Source organism: Rhinichthys klamathensis, unplaced genomic scaffold (assembly GCF_029890125.1).
Source record: "Rhinichthys klamathensis goyatoka isolate OS25496 unplaced genomic scaffold, OSU_Roscu_1.1 h1tg000319l_1, whole genome shotgun sequence".
NCBI lineage: Eukaryota > Metazoa > Chordata > Actinopteri > Cypriniformes > Leuciscidae > Rhinichthys > Rhinichthys klamathensis.
The window spans coordinates 84,996-106,363 of record NW_026606835.1 but is presented as its reverse complement, the minus strand read 5'-3'; positions in this window follow the sequence as shown (position 1 = coordinate 106,363).

The window sequence follows — 21,368 nt, the reverse complement described above, 5'->3', positions numbered from 1 at the left end:
AATTAGTTTCAGAAAAAAAGCTGAATTAACACACACAAAATAAGTGTTTCTATATTATCAAAAATCACTAATGGTGGGAAGCATATTTGACCTTGTCGCCATAATCAAATCTCTCTTCGGCTTTCTTCAATGGGCTGAGAGCTTGTCAATTGCAAGTAATCCCTTCAACAGCCTGACTGACAGTTTGGAGCTTTGCTCTTTCAAAGAGAAAAGCTATCATGACCTGTGAGCCAGGTTAATTCAACTGACTACAAATACAGTAGCGCAGAAGCTCCCATTTAATCACCGACATATCTTTCTCCACACATTTGAATGAATGTTTGAATTATGGGTGAATATATAGGAGGTCTCCAGATATATGAACATGGTAATTTCTGTGGAAGAAAAATACAAATGAATTGTTAACAATATGGCTAATATGGAAAGCCCATGTTTCACATTACCTACCCATGGAAAACTTTCTGAATGAAAAGAACGTACTGGAATGTGCCACCAGAGGGAGGCAGAGTAGCAGAAATTTACCAGAGACGGTGCAAAATATCACAAGAAAAGTTTACCTCTGTACTATAATCTGAAATATTTTACACCAATCAACATGGAAATGTCTGGTTTTATTTTCTACAAGGTCCCTGGTGTCCATTAGGAAGCCTAAAATCTTTCAAGAATTAACCACAATCAGGGACATAAAAGGCAATCTAGTTTGCATTTTGGGAAATCATACTGCAATAGAGAACCTTCGTCTAAACAACATGAACAGGAAGTACATAACATATTAAAGATAAATTATACATACACATTACCTGTCTGATTTCTACTACCGTGAAGTCATTGTTTGGGGCCCCTCAGTATCATTTATACATTTAATTACAAGAGGAGTCTGATATCAGTATTATTTCAGTCCCCAGTCCCTACCCTAACCACAACAACACTATTACCACCTCTTTTATTTTTGTTGGTATTCAGCTCACAAGTATTCCCGTGGTCCATTACCTAAGTCGGGCATGACTCTACGCAACACAGTACTGTGCGTGTCCATGCATGAGTGTGCTTATGTGTGTGTAGTGTGTCTGGTGCGGTGGTACCTCTTGATAGGCAAGCAGATGTTTTTGGGAGGCCAGCGCTGCCAGGTTGAGTCTGAAATGGTTCTTTAGAGACCATTACCCAGCTCCTCTGATGGCAGTCAAATAGCTATCATTACTACACAGCCTGGGGAGGGAGCACGATTGTCAAAGGGAGAGAGAGGGAGAGAGAGAGAGAGAGAGAGAGAGAGAGAGAGAGAGAGAGAGAGAGAGAGAGAGAGAGAGAGAGAGAGAGAGAGAGAGAGAGAGAGAGAGAGAGAGAGAGAGAGAGAGAGGAGGGGGTGAAAGGAGAGAAAAAAGGCTTGAGTTTAAAAATGAACATTTCAGAGTTAACAGCCCCCCAGCTTTTTCTACCCTATTAACTGCAATGCTGCTATTCCCCTGCTCTGTCGGGAGCAACCCTGCCACCCCCAGTACCACCAATATATGTAACATTCTTCTTTCTTGCTCTCCCTCTTCCTCTGTCTCTCAATCTACCCGGCCTCTTCATTATCCCTTTCATTTTTATCCCGTCTCCCGCACTCTTCTCAACCTGTGATCTTTTCCTCCTCTTTTTCTCTCCTCCATCTCACCCTTTCCAGCTCAATTTTTCCCCACCCTGATCTCCTCAACTCTGAATTCTATGTCCTTTGGTTTTGCAACCTTGTTATATCCTGTCATCAGAACAACATCATGTTTCAGTTAAGATGTGGCTGGGATAGTTTGCCCCAGTGTCCATCCCCTTTTTCTAGGACTCAGTTGAAATGAGGTATTTTAGCATGACTTGTAGGCCTTTTCCCCCCCTTGAATTAATTATTTCTTCTTGTATTATTGCAAGTTTTTGATAAAAAAGTCTGTGTAATGAACAAATGTAAATGTAATGTAATCTTTCTTTATTTTTTATCTATAGTAGCATAGAGTTTACTATTCAAGAACTAATATAAATGTGTATTGCATCACTACTTGTATTCGTTTTCTCCATTGCATTAGGCTTTGCTTTTATTATTCTCTTTTATAATTCATGTTGGATAAAATGTGTGCTAAATAAATAAATGTAAATTGAACGTTCTTTCTTCTTTTAGCACAAGTCATCTGAACAAAGATGGAGGAATCCAGACCTGATCAGAAGAGTGTTGATGGCTGAAGATGCCACCCGAGGTTTAACGTACAGCTGTGGTAGCCATGCGGCTGGATGTGACCTCCTCGTCCACCATGGGAGCAGATAAATTGTATGTCTGCTGCATAATTCATAAGGGGTAAACGGGAAAGAGCACCTTCCATCAAAAGCAGTCCTCGATCGGCCCTCTAGGTGTCACTATTGCTTTGCACGTCTCACTAGAGTCCCTTCTTAAGAAAATAAGAGATTAATGCTGGGTTTGTCAGACGTGGTGCCTCTGTGACTGTGAGCATGATGGGATTATACTCACTTGACTATTTTTAATCTTTGTTTTATAGCCCCCCTCCGCAAACGGGACCTTCCAGTCAAAGAAAGGTGCGAAACATGAGCCAAGCGGTTTAAAGCTATATTAACAGCAATTAAAGGTGCTCTAAGTTTTACATATAAAGAAATAAAAAGCACTTTTTAGGAATAGCATTAAAATGATGTACAGCCACATGAAAAGACATGACTCATGTCAGTCTTCTAGAAGAAAAAGCTGTTTTATTCTGCATGTATGTGGTGGGCTGGTTCCTCATGGGCGCTGCCACATTTTGTCAAGTAATTGACCAGGTTACTAATACTATAATAATGTGTTTATTTTATACAGTAGGCCTACTTTCATCCACTGCTCAAGGCACTTCACTAATCACAAGCTCAAACAAAACAACATACAGACACAACAAAACAACGAAGCGGCAGCATTTAGTGGCAAACTTCATGCTTCCAGGCCAATAGGTCTCAGTGTAAATTCCTAAAGCACTGGAACTACTGAAGCAATTAAAGTTAATTCTTGATTGCAATACACTAAATGTAAACAAAAACTTACTGAGTCCACCTTTCAAAATGGTTTTTGGCCGCTTTTAGAATCAACGGTCATTTTCCCACGACTCTGTTGAATTTATAGTCAAAACGCAGGGGAGGACCGGCGCTAAATATTACCCTCAACAATTTGGTCTGTTGCATTATTATTACAACCTAGAATAGACATATGCTTCCTCCTCAATAGTGAGGTATTTTTAGATGTCACATCCGTCTATTCAATCAGACAGTTTATTTAAGAACATTTAATTTTGTGTGTGGGCTAATTGACACATCGGTATCAACAGGACCCATGTAAATTTCATCCTAATGTAATCAAGCTAATGGTTTATGGCCTAATGGATGCAGATTATAAAAAGAGGATGGATGTTTTATATACAATTTGCACCTAAACTTCGGGCCATTTATTTTGCTGACAAGAAAATGCTTCCCAAAAAGGGACTTGGATGAGGAATGCTTCATGAGGCAGTCACTGCAAAAAAACGTGTGGCAGGAATGAGTTAACAACGGAGATGAATAAAGACCTGTATGAAACTGCCAGCCAATCCGTATTGAGATTAACACTTAGGACCCAAATGATTGGCTAGAGTGGATTCAATGCATGTTCGTTGATAAGTACAAATTTACAGGCCCACGTGGGCCGCTTTACCGTTGCGGAGCTGCCATTGGCTGAGAAGACTTCGCGAAGCCCCTCCCCCGCCCCGTGATTGGCTTCACACTTCTCTCCCTCTCTTGTTCGCTGTCTGCGGAAATACCCCTGCGCGAGTTGGGAGTCAGCGCGAGCGTCTTCGGCTCGTCGCTTCGCATCTATCAGAGAGCGCGTGAAACTAACACGGTTCTGACATTTGGTGCCGCACCTCTTAACAACCTTAATATGATTTCCTTTAAAAACATGATTATTAGATCTGATATTTAACTCTATCTTTTCCGATTTTTTCCTGTCTGGAAACACCATACGTGTAGCCCGGGGTTTTATATTTCATCCAGCTTGTGCTGCAAGGAATTACTGGATTCAGATTCTCTCTCTCTCAGAGTTTATCTCATTCATCCCGTTCATTCTCGGCCAGTAACAGGTTATATTTTGTTGGCAACATATAAATTAGATGGGACATTATAGGATGCATCAAATAGACGTGCGCCTGCAAATATGTTGGCCATATAAAGCAGCTTGATCAGATCAGAAGCAGAAAAGTGCATATGTGTTTGGGGATATTTACACATGGTTACTTCATGCATTTTTACTGATTGGACAGCCAGTGTAAATCCCCTCGCATTTGAGACAGCAATCTGATCAATCAGCCAAGTGTAAATGCATCTAGTTCAGGCCAAAGGGTGTCTATAAGATACCTGGAGAAACCTATCTGTTAATTTCCCCATGCATCTCAGTGGCACTTGCTCAGCTGGTGCATGACACTCTGTAAGCATGAACTTCTCATGGCAAAATGTCATGAAAATTGTGATGACAGATTTTCTTTTTGAGCCAATCACCTGAACTTGCCATGTAGAGCGACAGGATTCGTTGATTCAACCAGATGGCACTGGATAAATATTCTGATATGTTCCAATCCAATCTGACTTCTGACCTGTAATGCTGCCTGAATCATAATCATACACTGTTCGTTCGACTGAGCCTGGTTTCTCACAAGTTTTTTTTCTCCATTCTGTCACCTGATGGAGTTTTAGTTCCTTGCCACTGTCGCGTTTGGCTTTTGACTTGCTTAAATATTCAACAATATTATTGATCTGCCTGCATTGACACCATTATATGAGAACTGAACTGAGCTGGACGATGACATCACTGTTTTCTCCAGAGCGGACTAAATTAATAACCTTTTTATAAACAAAAATGAACCCTCACTGAACTCACTTCAGCTGGACTATGACACTATTTTCTTCTAGATCTGCTGTACAGCATAAACAGACTTTGTTGCATTATTTTCCAGTTATCACTGTAAAGCTGCTTTGAAACAATCTGTATTGTAAAAAGCTCTATATAAATAAAGGTGACTTGACACTGTCCAAAAGCAAAAGACAAGGAAAATGTCATTTCTCACTTTTAGGAGTAAAATATGTTGTAAAATATCTACAATTACAATATATCATTTGTATATTCAATCAGCATTTTTTCAAATGGATGTTTTTCAATTGGAGCATCACATCCAAATAGTTTTAAGGTGGTCTTTCACTGACGTATCAGGACAACTTCACACTAAAAATGCAATGTGGTCACATGCGTTTTCAACCACCTCCGAATGTGGTTAAAGTGGACGACTTGTTTACACCTTCTTTACTATTGTCTCACCTGAACAGATGTAAACAGGGTTTTAGTCAATCAAGTCTTTTCACTTCCATGCCTGTCCATTATAGTGTTCACTCAAGCACCCACCCCCACAAACACACACACAAAACAGTATTATACTTACTTATGGTGCCGGTGGGATGTATGGCCTAAGGTCCACATGGCGATGTTTGCTGTGATGGTTGCCGTGGTGATTGTTATTTCCATACCAGTGTCCAATAGGCACCATGTCTGTCCAGTGAAATGGACCTTGCTGCAGATGCAGAAGATTTGATTATATCTCCGTCACATTCAAATGCATTCATTTGAATCTACACCCCTTCTCTTTCTCAGTTTCACCACTGTCCTTAGCAAGCATGCATGCAATATGGGATGGTTTTATGATAGCCTATCATAGTCAAATGTAACATTCTTGTTAAATCACATGCACAATCCCGTGACTTGCACAGCATAACACTGATGAGAATGCATGCACATTGGTGTAATTTACATCTAAACACATCCATTAAGAGATACACATGACTTAAGATGCTTGGTCTGCCTCATTCTGAATCAGACTAGTGCACAAACACAGTCTTTGCCCATGCATTATCCATATCCTGGCTCACACACTCACACACACACACACACACTCCCAGATGCTGCCCTGCTGTGATGCCTGAAGCTAAGCAAGCCAGCAAGATTAATAACGACCCCTGCCTCCCGAAAGGCAGGGCAAAAAATACACTGTTTGCAGAGGGTCGAGAAGGAGAGGGAGAGAGAACGAGAGAGAGAGACTCTTTTTGTTGGCAGGTTAGTGCCATTCACTACCTCTAACACTCACAGACCCTCCCCCTGGGGCCACCGACATGGATTAATGTGTTTAGTACAATTATTTCATTTATTACTGTCTGGGGCTTTTTTCAGATAAGAACATTTTTCAGGTTGCTAACCATTATTACCTCTAGGACTTGCCAAGCGCTGGGGCTCGCGGTCAGAAACTCCGCTCTTTTGTTAATGCTTCTGCTAGCATCTGTTTCACAGCTTCGCTACGAGATTGACAGGAAGAGAGCTCCATCTTTCTCCTCCCGTACATTTTTTGCATTTACATTATGCCAAATCTGTACAATTTCTGTGTTTGTTAAATGTAGCACGTAATTCTTAGGACATTCCATTTTGTCTGACAAATCCTTTCTGCTATTCTCAGTGTTGGATTCTTTTCTTTGCCTGTTTTAGCGGTGTAGTGTAGATTATGATTATGTGGAGCAGCTGTATTACTGCAGGATCCTCAGCAGGTAGTCCTATAGTGCTCACCGACCGGCTGCCACTCTGAATGATGATACCTGCTTCAGAGGGTGGCACAGTGCTTAATCTATCACCCTATCTGTCTGCGCTAGTTCTCCTCCTCCCATGCCTGTTTGTGTGTGTTTTCCTCCTCAAACCATTCCAGTATTTGGTGGATCCCTTGCTCCACTTATTGTGCATTGCTAGTATAAGCTCCCTTAATATTCATTTATATTTACAGAAGAGAAAAGTTCACTATCAAAATCGGACTGTGTAATCAATCATCTTATCAGCTTCAATGTGCCCGACTGATGAGCTGGTGATGAGAAGGTCTCCGGCCCTCTACCCTTCCCCCTTCATCAACATTTTTTCTCTTCGTTTGGTCCCTTCTCCTCATCTCGGTTTCTTGAGGACCCTCAAATATTTGTATCACTTTAAGAGGGTATTAAAGACCTTTTTTATATTGTCTCTAAGATAAATATTAAGCGACAACTATGAAATATTGGCTTCTTATGTTGTCACGGTTCTGATGCCAAAGCAAACACTGTATTAATATTAACATTATCTGGTAAATACTTAACTTGTATTAAGCTGACACAATAGTTTTTCAACACATTATAGTATAGTGTGCACAGGGTTTTTCTGTTAAAAACTAGGGCTGTCAACAATAAAATAATTGTGATAAAATAATGATAATATGAAAAAATTAATTTGGCATGTAAAAAAAACATTGTGTTAAACATTTTATATAATACGTTTAACACAATCTTTTATATATATATATTTTTTTCCCCACAAATTTTCATAACCCACCTTGTAGACGCCTGGTGGGCCCCAATTAGGAAACAACTTTTTTAAACCAAATTTGCGATGATAATAATATAAAATAATACAATTTGGCCAAAATTGTGTTAAACATTTTATATAACATAATTATAAATAATTATATATATTTTCTCTTCTCGAACTCTCCATAACCCAGCTTGCAGACCCAGTTAGAAAACCACTGTTTTAAACCACAAAGAACACTCTTAAAGCACAGAACACTGGGACGTTTCTACAGACACATCTGATGAGGTGCTCTCACAATGCACTTACTTAACGTGCTAAGGAGGGAAAAGAATGAGAGTTGTGTGAAAACAGGACATACTTTGAATGGTGATGGAAACAGGCAGCTGGTGATTACGGGTGCAATGCTCCTCCCACTGGGTTGATGACATCACCAACACCATCGTTCACGATACTCGACCTGCCATGGCGTTGTTACCATGGCACCTGCATGGATGGCGCCCTTTCTTTGGGTCCTGAGGGGTAAGAGGGCATAGCCAGTCTGGGGGTCATCTCATCAATGTGTGTGGGGTCGTGGCGAGTGTTTGGGAAGATATGTGTGTGCGTTTGTGTTTGAGTGATGATGGGATGATACTTTGTCCTGTAGCCCTGTTCTCTGGACCGTGGCCGTCTTTCTCTGGCGTTGATTGAACAGGGGGTCACTGATAATGAAAGACACACACTGCCGCCATCTATCTCCCTGTGTTGTTTTGAAGAACCCCCAAACGATTTGTCATGATCACCCCTCCCCCATTCCCTCTCTTTCTATCTCTCCATCTCTTGTCCTCCCCATCCTTTTCATTAATCACCCAGAAAAAGCCCCATCATATAACATTAGCTGCTTAGGGGTTATTCAGGGCCTGTATACAGTTCCACTACTGTGCCAGGGGTATCATGGTCATTGGCATACTGTAGCATAATCCGAACGCTATAATTAGAGTTCTTGTTTTCATGCTCAGACAATAAAAACTGTTTACCCAGATGGCAGGAAGTCATGGCTTTTGCTCTGAATGAGGAAAACGGATTGCAGAACACGAAAAACAGGTATTTCCCAACAATGGAAACAATGACATGACACTCTTTCACCATCCTCTCTGCATGATTAATATTCTTTTGCAACACACATTGCAAGAGCTGACTTGCTCAGAATGTAGCAGGACTTCAAATGCTGTACTGTTGATAATGCAATTCAAGGAATATTCCGGGTTCAGTACAAGTTAAACTCAATCAACCGCGCTTGTGGCATAATGTTGATTACAGCAAAAATTAATTTCTTTTTCTTTAAGAAAAAAAAAAGAAGAAGCTAAAATCTGGGTTAGAATGAGGCCCTTACAATTGGGACCATACATAAAAATTTATTTAGTGTTGTTTCAAAAGTATATCCACCAGATATAAAACAATACGTGTTAACTAGTTTGGAATGATAAAATTGCTTACCAATCTTTTTTTTGTTAATATCAATATATATATTTTGTTATATCCAATTGTTACAACTCGTAATGCCGGTAAACCCCAAAACAACTGTAAAAATGATTATTTAAACAAGTTTACAGTTCAAATAATACACAATATTTCACATTCCTGCCTCCCATTTACTTTTTTTATTTTTTTCAATGAATGATGAATGAGTCAAAACTATTTTTTGTGGTAATGAACATTATGCTACATATCCTTTCGATTGAACTTAACTTGTGAACCTGAAATATTCTTAAATATAACCTGAAATATTCTCGATTTTTGTTGTTTTTTAAAGAAAGTCGAAACTATTTTTTTGTGGTAATCAACATTATGCCACAAATGCGGTCAATTGAGCTTAACTTGTACTTAAACCGCAATATTTCTTTAAAGATATGTGTTGCAAAATAACATCTGTGCACTCTGAATTTTATTTTCCGGAAATGTCTAAGTGTTGTTCACTAATCCATATAACAGGATTTGGAATCCAATTGGTACAGCTTAAGTACAGTTTCACAACAAGGAATAGGCGTAGATTACATGGCAATGCAAAAAAAGAAAAAGAAAGAAGCACATTCCTATTGTCACTAGCCCGTTTGCGTACTCCCACATGTACATCTGGCTCTCTGTGCAACAGCAGCTTGAGATAATGACAAAGAAAACAAGCATGCCTTCAGCAGGACAACACATTTGCCTGGAGTGGACCTACTAGGGTTGTTCTGCTTTCCCCCACCTCCGTTTTCCTTCTTTCCGACTTGCTTCCTTTTTTCTTTTCCTTTCTCTCCAGGCCCAACGTCTGTCACTGTGAGGTAGATAGACTGCACTCCTGTCTTCTTGGGGGTCTAAATGCCACCTGGCACCATCCAAGAATGGGCCAATCTATTCTCATTTTCCCAGCATATGCAGGGGGGGCCGGCGGGTACAGCAGGAGAGACGCTGCCTAAGAATTCAACAGATTATGATGAGAAAAAAGGCTGATAAATAAAGTTATGCACAGAAATGAACAGTCAGTTTTTTCATATGCATGCTCAAGTATTTCACATCCCTAAAAAAAAAGAAGGATTATTTGGTTATATCAAGGAAGCTTCTGTTAGTCTCAACGAAAAAAATAAAAAGATAAGGTCAAATTTCTCATAATTGTGACAATTAATTACTCATTATCTCACAGTTGTAACTGTACATGTTTTACAAAAACATCTGCTTATTATTTAATGTGTATCTCAGGTATCTCTGTGTGGTCATTTTTTTGCTATTGATTAAGAATTTAAAACCACCGTTTAGCTAAATGGATGAGAGAGAGGAATGAGAGAGAATTGGATGCATGTAATTTCCGTGTTTATACTTTTTCCATCTGTCGTCCTGAGCAAGATACACTAATGCAGAGAAGCTTGACTGAATTCCAGCACTTGCCACAGCTGACATACTTGTGCCATTCAAGACCACAAGCATATGGGTGATGATAGCCTATGAACACGCTTAAAATGTTCTCCATGCTTTTGGCCCTCGCAAAAAAACAGTGAAGGCGAGATGCACTCACTTCCATCGAAAGCAAAACTACAGTGCTGAAAAGCAGCATCTACAGAGTCTACTGACAGCAAATGGCCGGCAGCTACAGTCCCTCAATAGGCAACACCACCATGCAAAAACAAACGCTCTTACACAAACTTAGCATTCATGCACCTTTCAAGAGGCACCCTGCTCCTTGCCCAAATATTTGTCTTTCTTTCTTCCATACATGTATTTTTTTGCTGATCAATGCCTATATACATTCATCACAGCAGAACACACACATACATTTCTAGCTATAAAAGATTTATCACATGGTGTAATGGGGTACCTGGCGAACAGCGTGAGCTGGTAATTAAATACAGGTCTGTAAATGTCACTGTTTTAATACCATGGCAGCAGTGACGCTATTTTTATTTTTGTTTGGTCTTAATTGTCACCCTCGGTCCGCTTGTTACGGCCGTCTCCTCATTACACCGCCTCGTCCTCACTGGCTTTGTAAGACAGAGTGTTTTACGTTTAAGAATCTCGTTCAGAGGCCTTTGTCACACTGACGCACGAGAGGGTTGGGAAGTGAGACCGAAAAAAAGAGCAGAAGAGTCAGAAGACTGATTGAATTAGAGTGTTGGATGGCCATTAAAAGCAGGACATTTTGACAGGGCTGGAGGACACTAGACTACCTGGTGGGGAAGGCGAACAGGTTGTGGTGGCGGCCGCTTGTAGTTGTGTATGGCACACTGAGGTTTTTTTTTTTTTTTGCTGTGGACCCGGGAGAGAGCTGGCCATGTGCCCGGGATCAAATAGAGATGGAAACCTGCAGCATGTGCGGTGTGCTTGAGGGTCAGAGTTTGTAACACACACACACACACACACAGATTAAATAAATAATGCTGAAAAAATAAACATAGATTTACATATATTTAAGGGTGTTTTGGTTTACTTACCATTCTGAACATACAACTTTTAGGAAGTACATGCCTTCAATTACAATTATTTTTTTAAGTCATAAATAAGCATAAAAGGTAATAGGCCTATAAAATGAGTTGGAAAAAAATATATTTATATTTGAATATATTTGGTTTATATTTGAACTGCTGTAAGTACAGACACAGCACAATGAACTACTGAAACATATTTGAATCTAACATCATCCCACAAGCCGTTTATATTATTGTCCTGTGTGTCTTTGTCTATTGTCCAATGACAATACAAAGCATTGCAAGTGCATCGCCATCCGCCATCTCAAACCGGCGAAAAGACAAGATTGCTTTTGTCCGCTGCAATGCTTCCCTCCTGACTCAAGCCTGAGCCCCCACCCTCTGCCAATTAACTGTGTGACCATAATGGATGTTGTTTGGCATGTTTTGCTGTGGGCAGATTGAATTAGCAGCCGGGTGGGGTTCGACTCTGAGCGATTTGAATGATTAGCTTAACGTCTCTTACAGCGGTAATGAAACACAGTTATGCGTTCCCTCAATTCTGTTAAAACACACACACACACACACCTGAGAGTAAGGTGAGGGAGGAAAGAGAAAGAGGAGGGTGCTAGAAGGGGGAATCAGACGACACACCGAACAGATGGATCTTGCGTTCAAGCACTTGAGTTCCTGATGAAGTGATTCTATTATGAGACACCCCCTTTTTTCAAGCTTTGTGAAATCTTGAATTGAATAATGTATCATTTGGGTGGCTTTACCTCTCTCTCCCTTTGTGTCCATCTCTCTCTCTCTCTCTCTCTCTCTCTCTCTCTCTCTCTCTCTCTCTCTCTCTCTCTCTCTCTCTCTCTCATCTCTCTCTCTCTCTCTCTCTCTCTCTCTCTCTCTCTCTCTCTCTCTCTCTCTCTCTCTCTCTCTCTCATCTCTCTCTCCTCTCTCTCTCTCTCTCTCTCTCTCTCCTCTCTCTCTCTCTCTCTCTCTCTCTCTCTCTCTCTCTTCTCTCTCTCTCTGGAAAAGTAGGAAAGTGAAGGCTCAGATAGAGCGCCAGACACAGCTTTTAACTTAATTCTGTTTGCATATGAGATCAATTAGCTTTTCAACGGAGTTGTTTCACTGATTATTCACCCTGTTTTCAATTACGCCACACTGCCGCGGGATTTGCGGAGAACGGGGCAAATCCGGCCATGCTAAGTACAGTATGACTTTTCCACTGACTTTGATTGGAGGAAGTGTCATGATTTCTTTGCATTGACAAGTGTCTGCTCCTGATACTACTTCCTTCTCTTTGTCATCTATGCTGCTGCTGAAGGAGAACAGTTGCCTTGAGCAAGAGCCCAGCGTTGTGTGCTAATTTCAATTCACTTTACTCGGGATAGTACACAGTTGTCCCCCTGGGACAACCTTGACACTTGTTATTTCATTCCATCAGGTTGCCCAATATTAAATAAACATTATTTGTTGTTGTTTTATTAGTTTGAATATCAATTTTATCAGTTGTCCATGGCTAAAGTTTATTTAATTTGTGAGATCTTCTGATATGCTCATAAATCATTCACCTCCTAATGGATCTATAAAGAAATCAATCAGCAAGTTGGCCACATTTCCATATGAAATTCAGAGTTTCATCAATTTTTTTCCGTAATACAGTAAAGTGCCCTCGGTTCAAAGTAGTCTCACAGCTCATTCCCTGGGTTATAAAACACACCATGTTGCAGATTTAGAAAACCCCAAACATACTGCAAATCAATCGTTACGAGCACAGTGACGCCCCACATAAACGGAGCCACAGAGAGACCTTTCACGGCCTCCTGTGCATATCATCTCTCACATTACGCTGCAGGCCAAAACGGCATTGTGAAAGAATTCACATAGTCGTTTGCAATAGCCATTTTCTTCTGATATCTAACTTGCCCATAGATAAGTTAAGTTAGTTCGTTTTACATGCCTATTTGCATAGGTTCAGGGTTCAGACTGCTTATTTTAAGAAAACGTGTGACTTCCATGGAAATTTGTGTGAGGTGGGTGTATATGTACAATGTACATATTCAACAAACCATGGCAAAAGTCAATAACTGAAAGTTTTGCTTCTCGTCAGCATGATGTTGGCTGAAACTCAATGGGGGTGTGTGGGGGGGGACTGAGGGCATGCCCACTGTTCCCAACTGATTGTCGGATGGGGGGTGTGTGTGCGGGGTTAGTGTTTCTTCAGAAGTTCAGAACAGTTTACAACCCTCTGGCTCCACTGTCATCAGACATTTTTCAAAACAGCTGTAAATCAAAGCAGTGTTTACACAATAATCCAGATCATCGATTAAAGAACAAATTATCAAGTATACTGCGTCGTTCCAAAATATCCTCGCTGTGTCCTTCATTTGGCCAGTGACTTAATGTTCCCATTGCAGATTCACACTAAAGACCCCCAACATCACTATGTGTGTGCGTTTATCCCAAGGGGTTTGTCCACAGTTGATAACGTTCCATCGAATATGTGTGTTTGTAGTCAGTGCATGTGTGCACATTGATGTCTGTACTGCAAGGACAGACCACCTAGAGGTGCTATCAAGATCTAATTCTCCATTGAAGTCACCTGCCCAATGCTGGATCTTTGTGTAAAGCCAAGAAAAGAAAAGAAAATACCACCATCCCTCATTGCGATAACGTAACTTTAGAAAAGAAAGACCTGGAGAAATGGACTATCGGTCACCCAGCCCACATCACACGTTTGTTCTAAACAGGTGTAATGATCCAGTACTTTCCACACTGCTGAGAGCAGAACAGGATCAGAATTGCACAATTGCACAGCAGTAACCGGCTGGGACACGGAGGCTCAGGATGACAGTAACAAGTGGTGGCGTGGACAGTTGGTGTTATAATTACATCACGAACGGGTCGTTAGCAGAAGGTCAGCACGTTCTGACACCACACCTGGCGGCGGACACGCTGGAAATGACTGTTTGATTAGCGCATGCCGAACACACCTTGTTTAAGTCCTTACGAGTCTCAGCTATGCTTAAATTGAAAAGCGAGATCTAGAAAATCATTAAGAGCTAAATTAAAATAGTAAAGAAAATAATGGATCAGGCAATACATCAAAGACTTCAAAGGTGCGCTTATTATGCGCGAAAAGCAACCATGCAGTCCCTTCCGTCGTTTCAAATTAACAGATGCCCATTTTAGAGGATGCCAATGCCATTAAAGCCACAGCAGTCCTGACTGCACCCATAAAGGTTTACTGCCATCAGTAAATGAAGAAATAGAGGCAAAGCTCACATGCAAAGACATCTCACCGGGAAGCCCACATCTGGATCTTAAATTGTTCCTCATTTGAATCGAATTTGCCATTCAATTCATTCTAAGAGAAAAACGGTCATTGATTCAGACTTACGGCTTAACAGGGTTTTCAACAGAACTATATTGATACCGTGAAACAAGGACAAGCATAAAAGAATTAACTAGTTCACATTCCTTCTTTACTGTTTGCAAAGAATAGCATTCACAAAATGCTGGCAATTTTTTTTTTTATGACAGTAAAAAATGACACAAAAATAAAATGTCTTCATATTCATGAAACATCTTTCAAAACCATTATAAAAATAATATCATAAATAATTAAAAATAATTAACCAAATATTTGAATTTGAATCTCCTTTGATAGAGTGAAGTATGATCTTCTGTATTCTGTCTTCCAGAAAAATGTTGTGATCACTGTTATAAACTGTTTGCACAAGATTCACTGTTCCTTATTATCGTTGATAATATTTAGCGGAATATATATGCTACTACTCGTCTAAGTGAACAGACTTATGATTTTTGACTGGTTGATGATAAAAAAAGTTTCTTAAACGCATTACTCAGGTCTTTAGTGACCCGGGATGTCATTCTTAAAGGTATAGCGGAGGATCTTTCCGATTTTTAGAGAAGACCCGCCCTCTCCAATTTTTTTAAGAAATGCACAAGCGCAACACTCTTTTGAGAGGAACGCCTATTAAACTTTTACTAGCAGTGATTTTTAATGGTTTCTCCAAATAGCATGACAAACTTTACTGTTTAGTAGAATCTTCGCAACTGCGGCATCAGTGGGAAGCCCAACCTGTGCTTTTAGCGCACACCAGCGTGTGAAATATTCTCCCAAAATCACTCTGGTCTTGTTTCTATATTCTGCGGCCTTTCGCTTCTTTTCATACACTTCGTATACATTTTTTCTCTTTCGACCCTCAGCCATTTTCAAAGGAATGGCTGAACCCGTAACTCATCACACATAATACACCTGAAAGTGCGCATGCGCAGAAAGCGAAAACTACATCGGGACGAGCACGTACGACGGCCTTACGTAAACATATCACCAGAATGATTGACACTTAGGTGGACCAATAGTATAGACAACCCACCCGGAAAAAGAAAATCCTCCGCTATACCTTTAATATTCCTCAATTCATTATAAACAATAAAAAAAAAAAAAAAAAAAAAAAAAAGAATGCCTGTTTTCCCATTCATTTTTTAAAAATATTGTATAGGATCACTAACGACCCGAAGTGTGTAACAGTGTAATTATATTTTTTTCTGCACAACAATAATTAAATCTGATGACTGAATAAGTGCAATTCACCTTTATTCCACAAGGTGACAATATCTGATACTCAATGATAAAGTGGCGTTTCACTCATATTGTCACTGCAGGCAGAAAACAAAAGAAAAGGAAGTATCATCAGCAAAACTTGAATTGGCTCAGCGATTTACTGCAGAGCAAGTACTGACCGCAATCAAATATTAGTGTATATCACTGTCCTTTGATGGTGAATCTGCAGAAGGAGCTGTCAGCGATCAAAATATTGATTTCATTTTGAGAATATGTTTTAGATTGCGAATATGAGCCAGATGCTTAATGTAATGGAAAATGAGCTCTGACAAGGACATTAATGATGGTATAAAACATCTGCTCAAACTGAACCCTTCCAAGCTCCAAAAGGTAACAAAATATGCTTTATTTTATTCTTCTGTAATTGAGACAGAGTTTTATATTATCGCGGCAGGTAGAGATCCATCCGTGTTAGATATAGATCTGGGTCGCTAAAGACCCGAATATGTAATAGTGATTGGTGAAACATTCATGCATTTAAGGGTCAAACAGATAAAAATTCTGTTATTAATTACTCACCCTCATTTCGTTCCAAACCGGTAAGACTTTCGTTAATCTTCAGAACACAAATGAGGATCTTTTGAATCTGAGAGCTTTCTGTACCTTCATTGACAGATACACAACTACCACTTTCAAGCCCCAGAAAGGTAAAGACATCATAAAAGTAATCCATGCGACTCCAGTTATTTAATTTTATGAAGTGACGCAAGTGCTTTGTTATATAAGTTAAATAACATAAGTTACCACTTTATTTACAAAACATTAATCTTCTACGCAAGTTCACGCAACAACGTCTGCTTTCACGTCAACACAATATGCTCTCGTGAACATGCGGTGGAGATTAATATTTAGTAAATAAAGGGGCAAATTATGTTTTTTTTTTACCAAACAAAGTAAGCATGGGCCAGCAAGAAACCAACCAGAATACACTAGCAACTGAATAGCAACACACTAATATTGTAACTTGGCAACAACATATAAATGCTCTAACAACAGCCCATAAAACTCGATTTTTGGGTGAGCAAGCATTACTTTTCTATCAAAAAACATATAAATCTAGTTACCTTTATAGCGAAAGACATAAGCTATTCAAAATTTCTACAAGACAGTCCTTCTGTGCATTTTTGTCACTGGTCTCCTAAAGCAGACATACTGAAGGCCTCTATAAAGTCCACCAGAAGTGAGACAGTGGGCCGTAACCGTGCTGGTTATACAGGGGATAATGACAGCACAGCGGCGAACTGGTTTAGTGTGTCTGTCAGTCAGACAGTGCTGCCTCAGGCCCCCTGACACACCTGTTTTATGGTTAAACGTAAAGCCTGTTTTCGCAGTGTGTGTGTGTGTGTGCGCGGGGGGATTTGCTTAAGGGGGTTGGTGGGTCGGTTGAGCAGGAACTGCTGAAGTGGCAGGTGGAAGCTTTCAGTGACAAAACAAACTCACTCAACATTTCTCTTCTCAGCAGTCCACTCAATCTTTTTGCACTCTTTCTCCACCTTTCACTATCTGTCTTTATTTCTTTAAGCCCCCACTCCTTTCTTTACTTTTCTTTATCTTTGTCTAAGCGAGTAAATAACCAAAAGCAACACTATCAACTTATCTGGGTGTTTCTTCCACTTTAGGCACTTTTATGTCCCAGGAATTGAACTGATTTAAATTTTTGTAATATGAAGGTCATATAAATGTATCACATTTTTTATTATTCAACATTTAAAAAGTGTAATTAAAGTAAGTATTCAAACTGCAAGTATACAAAAAGTGTGAAAATATTATTTAATTGTGTGAAATTAAAGTAAATTTACACTACCACTCAAAAGTTTGTGGTCAGTGAGATTTTTTATATTAAAGTCACGATGAAACATAAGTAGCGACAGATATTTTCTTCCATATTGTGACATACAGTACATCCGAATGTAACAGATTTTTAATGTAAGAGATCAGTAATCAAACACTGGTCGGTTCATTTCTGTTCCTGATACTCCCAACATGGCATTTTACACATATACATTTTTTTGTAAATTTATAATGTAACTAAAATACTTCAATGTATACAGCGAAATACCTTTTCTAAAGGATAGCTTGACTTTAAATTCTGAGTAGGCTATCTTGGCAAACTGCAGTTTCAAGTCTTTGACTCCCTCAGTCTCTGTTTTCTCCCCAGTGACTGTCCGTATCTTTCGCCCTTCTTCGTTTTGTCACTTAATCTTTGGCTCCATCGGTTTTAACTGTTTTGTCTCCATTTATCTCTCTCTCCCTCTCCCACTCCCTCTTTATCTCTTTCATTCCATCCTTTTTCTCTCTCCCTCTCTCTGAGAGTGCTTATTGTAGTGCCTGAGGAGGACATAGACAAAGAACGTTTACGCTTCCCTACCACCTCCTCTCTGTCTGTGCTTCCCTGAGGCGGTCTCCTCCACTATCACCCCCTCCATTTCTCTCTCTATTTTCCACCACTCCCCCTGCCACTCTCACCAGGGTCCTGTCTCGCTCCTTCCCCTTTTTCTCTTGTTCATCGAACTCTGCTCTCTCCATGCTCCTCCTTCCCGCAGGTCTGTTGTTCTCACCATCCCGCTCCCTCCGTATCTATCGTCTCTCTCTTCGTTCCTCTCCCTGTGTCACAGACACCTCTGCTCCCTTGGCTCGCACACTGGCACATCGGCACGCGGACACAACACACTGTAGGGGGGTGAAACATATATGCTCTGCATTAATGACAGCTCTTTATACATAAAATCAACATGAAAGCAAAATTTAGCCTAATTACTTTATTAATGCATGCTCCTCGTCTTATTGTGCATAATTCATCAGTGCATGTTAAAGAAAAAAAGTGTTCATAATATTTTATTAAAATGTAATAAATTGCTCTGACACGAGATCCACATGATTCGGTTGACATCACTCTCTTAGAAGAAAACGTTCTATTTAGAACCTTAAAGGGTTCTGTCAGGCGCTTCATATGTAGAACCTTAAAGGGTTCTGTTTTAGGGGTTCCCATCATGTGATCATTTTATGGATTTAGTTTTAATTAATTAATTTTCATTTAATGCATTGTTTATTTTGATAAAACATACTTTATCACGAGAAAAAATAACCTGTTAAACATGAAAGTATTATGCAATAATTTAGGAAATTTCTACTTAGAACCTAAAACCTTTATGGCATAAAGAGTTCTTTAAAATTGAGTAAAGAACCCTAGCGTTCTACATAGAGACCCAATTAAACTTTTTTTCTAAGAGTGCATAAACCATAACCTCATAAATCAGATTATGGGTTGCAGATAAACCGATAATTATTTAAAAAAATATAGTAAAATAATAATATAATTAAAAACCAAATAAATGTAACATAAAACATTAAATATTGTAATCGATTGTTTTAAATGCTACAAGTGAATTTGGTATCATACAGTATTAAAAATGTTATAAAAAAATAATAATAAAAAATAATAATATTATGTATGTATGTATATATATATATATATATATATGGCTGTTGTGTTCAGATTCAGAAATAAAAAAGATAATAAAAAAGAGAGACAAAAAAAATGACCATTTAAAGCCCACACAGACAGAGTTTCTATTGTTTACAACGTGCAACCACTGGCATTGTACAATCATATATAAACCAATATAGTACCAATATATTGTGCATCTCTGTGACGTAAATACATTTCATAAAATACCATTCACAGTCCAATGTGTCACACTGATACTTCTCAATGTGTCATTTCACACCAAGTGTGTCATTAAGCATATAGGACTGATTTACTGATTGCTGTGATGAGAGCCATATACTGTACGTGATGTTGTGCATCCATCTTATGGCCCTGTATCTGAGCAGAAGTGATATTTTAAAATCTGCCATATAAATGTAGGGTCCATATCGCAGGAGTTTAATTTAGACATGTCTCAGGCAGAGGGACATGCTGAGATGGACTACACTAGGCCCGGACGGGGGCGAGACGGGACAGGAGATCAGCAGGTGGTGGTGGTGGTGGGGGGGAGATCTTAGTTACACCCCCTCGGGAGCGAGTGACTGACAGCTTAACGTACTCCCATTAAAAAAGCTGTATGACATGTTCCACATGCTTGCTGTGGAGGGGATGGGGGCCTGTGTTTGTAAGCGACGGGAGAGCTGAACCCTAGGGAAGGCCGTATGGTTTCAAAAAAGACGAGACAGAGTGACTGAAATAGTCCAAACCAGCAGCAATAGTCACAATGAACGCTAGACAAAAACTCAGTCAACTGGCTGTTGTGCTCAGATTCAGAAATAAAAAAAGATAATAAAAAAGAGAGACAAAAAAATGACCATTTAAAGTCCACACAGACAGAGTTTCTATTGTTTACAACATGCAACCACTGGTATTGTACAATCATTTATAAAGTTCAGTAAATATGAAATATGACCATTACACCCACATGTATTCTCAGACCTTTGCAAAATGTACCCTTTATTTGAAACATAACTTAATATGAGTAATGTTTTTGATACACATTGCTGCATGCTCATGTTTTGCAACTCTCTTGTGAGAAATGCTGAACTTTTTAAGTGTATTCCATTGCCCCCTGTTTTGACATTTTACATTTGTCTCTTAGCTGTGAAAAATATATGTTCTCGTCATTCTTTTTATAGTTTTTAATAAGTCAAAAATTAATTCTGAGGATAAAGTGAGAAGATTTTTTTCTCAGGAAATGGTGCCCTTTGAGTCGCCATGGAATATTTACTTTATAGTTAACAGGTCAAATTAACATGCAAATATGGGTCTAAACCACAAATGTATGTGTTTTAGGCTATAACTACATATTCGATGATAATAGATTCAGCATCAGCTATTTAAAAACCATATCGGTTAACTACTAATCTGAATATTGAGGGGAAACGTCCCCATCAATCTCCGTGTTGGTTACAAGCTTGGTACTTTGGGCCTGAAAAAAATAAGTACATAAAACTCGAAATATTTTTTCCTAAAGCTTTTTGGGCCCAATTTCCTAAGAATGGAAAGCTTTCATAAGCTGAGATGCGACTACAAACCTTTAAAGCACTATTGCAGAAGTTCTTCATGATTTTCGGCTGGTCTGAAATCCACAGTCCGGCAGCTTGCAAGTTTCCTCAATATCTCTGGAATCCAATAAGCCCAACCTGAAGAAAGGAAATGACTCATGAGTTCATGGTAAACTATTTGCGTGAGAGATATGACACTCCAGCCTTCCATCAAGAACAGCCTCACACTCTCTCATCATGAAAGAACTAGCCGTGATATATGAGAAGGTTACACAGATTATGATGATGACAGAGATGCTGTTTGTTTAAAGGGTGACAACGGCTCAAATCAACCTTACAGAGTTTAGTTTTACTGAAGAGTCGAGCTCTTATAGTAGTCTAACTGCGGATGATTGTAACTCAAGCTTAGTGGGAC